Raw genomic sequence first — 4,207 nt, 5'->3', positions numbered from 1 at the left:
CTTTCTTTTTTTAACAAGATTTCGTGCGCCAAATTGCTACCGTATCGGGGTGATAACCAAGCATGAGGGCTAACTACTATGAATGCCTACGCGGACAGCTGCAAGTGCCGATGCCGCAGTTTTTACCCAGTAATCGTGACGCATGTATGAACGCTTCAATATAATGCTAAGTGCCGCGCAAGACTTGGAAAACGGCGCGAAGATCACATTTACTGATTAGCAAACTTGCTTGGCTGTATTAAATTATCGTAATTTTGGGTTCGCGTTCCTTCCTTCAACTTCTGATGATCAACCCTTACAAAAAATAATTTAGACAATCTATAGACTGGCCACAGACTTCTGTCAATAAAGTCTATATACTCTTTATAGACAAACCCTAGAGAAAAGTCTATAGGCAATACAAATCCTGTAGACAGTCTATAGATAATCTATAGACTTATGGCCATACATTTTTAGAGTTTTGTCTGTAAACAGTCTATTGACTACGAATAGACAAAAAGAAATAGCTATATGAAGGTAATAGAGCCTATAAAATGTCTATAAACTATCTATAAACCCTTTTTAAAACGGAAGAACCTCATGGCCCTATCCACAGCATATTATTGGTGGTTTAGCTACCTCCTGATAACTTTTATTTCCTTGTCACGTTATTCAGCGCATCAATTAAGTTTTACATCTTCCCAGGACATTAACGTTTATTCATGTCGAATTACTATTCTGAAGTAAACGTTTTTCAGAACTCGTGTACAATTCTTACAAAGGTCATTACCCATATCGAATGCAAACTAACGTAACAACATAAGCTAGAGCGTCAATAACCGCAACAGAAGACCCTCCAACTGCTTTTCAATCTCTAAAAGTTAGCGCACAGGCTTTTGTCGTTGCCGTGAGTTTCAGTGAAGACTCGGTGTGTCTGCACGCATCGCGGGTGGTGTGACGAACGTTCTTATTCCAGGTCTTTTTTTTTTTTTTATAGCTGCAACGAAAAATTTTCACATAAAAGAGCTCAAATGAATATAAAGAAGCGCAGTACGAGAACACCTGGAGAAAAAAAAATAAAAACGCGAGCTCCATATGTCGGGGTCGTGGGTGCGCTTCAAACTGTAGCCTTGCGGGCTCCTGCTTGGAACTGAGTTTAGGAAGTTTGCCACTTGGATTCCTCTTTTATCTCGCCGCCTGAGTCGGCCTTTTTGTTTGTTTGTTTGTTTGTTTGTTTGTATTTTCAGAGAACGAATGAAGCTTTGAGCGGGCTTTTGATAGAGCGACGCGCACAGTTTCAGTTCTTTACCTAAGTTGGCCGCTTTTGGCACCTTGTGTTTTTTTTTTTTTTTGGAGCCACCCGCTACTATTTACTCTCCTTCTTTTGTGAATGCGCCTTAAAAGGAGCAACGCCTCTCTCTAGTCTGTGCATTCCTTTTTTTTCCTACTTTTTCATGGTTTTATCGTGTATTTCTCGTCAAGCCTCCGTGACTCGGCGGCTTGGGTTTTAGGCCTTCCTTTCAAAGGTGTCACCGGAATGGAAGGAAATGAGCTGAAGCAGTTAGCCGTTCTGCGACGTTCCTTCCCTATTGAAGGATCCCGGAGTTTGAGAACTCGCTGAATGGCCTGTGTTCCGGAAAGCCTCCGCACCACGTTTTACGGGTTGCCAACGTTGCTTCAGTCCTTAAATTGCGTCTTCGGCTTATAATGGTCATGTCGGGCAGCTACGCCTATTTTATTACATTACATTTTCCTTTCTAAACAGCTGCGCATCACTCTTGTCGATGGTCGTCTGCCAAAAGAAAAATCTACGCATTTCGCATAATGCTCTTAGTTTTTCAGCATCGCACATTTTATGCTACTTTTAAGTTTTCCTAACCCAGCGACCTTAACAGCGCTTAACTTACTAAACGATTCGTTTCCTGCGTTCTACATTGAGTCCTGTCGTTTTTTATGTTTGTTTTTTTTTTCGTTCAGCGAACACCTCTGCGACCCTTATCACATTGGCCAATTGTCCCTCTCACGGTCATCGCAAGGCGATATCTAAACAAGCAACCTGGTCAAAAACAGAACTGTTGAGGAACAAAACGCATTATTGCCTATTGTCAGGGAAAAAGCTGAGAGCCAAAGTGGGTGAGAACACTGACGTCACAAAAAGCCGAAACGTGAACCCCTCAGCAGAAGAGGGATAAGAAAGGACATGGAAGAATAACGAAGTGAAACTAATTTCGGCAACTCCAACGTCTTCTTAAACCGCAGGGGTAAAGAAGACATAACAATGTTGATGAATTAGGTCGGAAAACTAAGTTTATATTAATCGTTTTATTTTTATAAATTGCTGCGTTGTTTCAATGTGACGGCTGGTGCAACATATGAACTAAGCTGACTACATAGTGATCACAAACACAATGTTGTAACAATGCTGTTTTCTTTTATTTGTTTAATATTTAGCCCTTCCACGAGCGTCGAACACGACAAAAGTTCGTCGAGGTTAATTTTGCCACTTTATACAGTATTTTAGTAAACACTACTCTATCTTTGACGTTCAAGGAAGTTTCATGGATAAGTTAGGAAACAATCGTCCACTTGTACAGCGACATCCGAGGCTGGTCGACCACATGCAACCAGTTCGAAAACCGACTTGGCGCCCAACTTCACTTTGAGAACGGTATATCACATTTGAGCATCGGTTTCTACCCAGCACACCGTGGAAGACCTCAGCCGAGATGTCCGCATAAAGCACCTTACTTCGAATTACTTCCAACGAAAACCTCATTGAGCAAAAAATCGTATTTCGTTCATCGAAATAAAAAAAACAATCCTAATCAAACGCATTCACCACGAAATCTTTTCTGCCTGGCGACGACTTTATGTGTAGCATATGTGTAGTAATAGGTGCGGAGCGTAAGCAAAGGCGCCGTGAATTAGCTAGGAAGCACCGCGACTTACGCCTCTGCATCGAGGCCTGTGGCGTGGACACTGCCAAGAGCGGCAGACCCGCGCGATATATAATATGAATACATATTTTTTTCTTATCGCAACACCTGCGAAAGAAACATACAGTAAGGAAGAACTCACACGCACATACGCTTTTTTTTTTCCTGTCCACTCTCACATACGGACACGCATTCGCACCAAGAAACATGTCTAAACGTTTAAGGCAATGTTGTAGTCGCTCCTGAGAGCCTTCAACGTTTATCAAAAATAAGTTATTCTTTCGACGCCACTTGTCTTGTACTCTGGGGTTTTCATGCTGACGCACGACTTCGCAAAGGCGAACGAGAACGATAGACAAAAAAAAAACAAACTAACTAAAAGGCATATATCGCGGTTTTACGCGAAGTAACCTTTCACACCACACAAAAATAAAAAAAACACACGCGAGGAACATGCGCATGTGAGCTTGCGTATATTTTGTAAACTATGCGCGGTGCATTGCTTGCTTTAACGTCCTGAGCTCAGCATGTGGAAAGCGTATATTTGCTCTGCGAACAAGCGGAAACGGTCGATAAAACTTGCTTCGTGCGGTTTTCCGCTATTGAGGCACGCAGTGGTGAAGCCTGCCTCGCTGGCTCGTGTATAGCTCGAGCAGCGACACCTGTCGGCAGGATCACCAACCTCTGTACAGGCCTACGAAAAGCGATAAAGGCTACACGCATCGAAGACGTCACGACTTGCATACAGCTTGTTAACAGTGGCGCGGTGCGAACAGTGTTCAGGTTAGCGTGCAGTCGCCGCAGTACGGCGCTAGCGGCGTGTGGGGGAGCAAAACAGAGCCTGTACAGAGCCTGGCCAATCTTATCGATTGTCAGGCTGATTGCGTAAGATTGGTGCCGACGGCGATATCGCGATGATAACTGCGCCGACCTCTGAGCGGATTGCATTTGCAGTCCGCACTCGAATTAGAGGTTTTTTTTCTTTCCTTTTGGGGGAGTGTGGTTATCGTGAATTTCAAAGGAAGTGTAATACTAATAATATAAATAGGACCATCAAGTTTAGCGTGATAAATTAAAACATAAATTATGCGTTCGTTCTTCTAACGAGGTTACTTTTCCCAATGATGAGGGCTCGTTATTAGAATACATAGCGATAAAACGACAGATGTATGACGGCCTTTAATAAGCTCGTCGAGCATTGCTTGATACGAACACATTCCAAGTTTTGTGAACTGGAATTCATTTTTGGTTCTCTTTTCGTAGTTTTTGTAGAGAGCGTTGACTTACCTTTG

The sequence above is a fragment of the Amblyomma americanum genome, chromosome 11 (assembly GCF_052857255.1).
Source record: "Amblyomma americanum isolate KBUSLIRL-KWMA chromosome 11, ASM5285725v1, whole genome shotgun sequence".
NCBI classification, from domain to species: Eukaryota; Metazoa; Arthropoda; class Arachnida; order Ixodida; family Ixodidae; genus Amblyomma; species Amblyomma americanum.
This window is presented reverse-complemented; position numbering follows the sequence as displayed.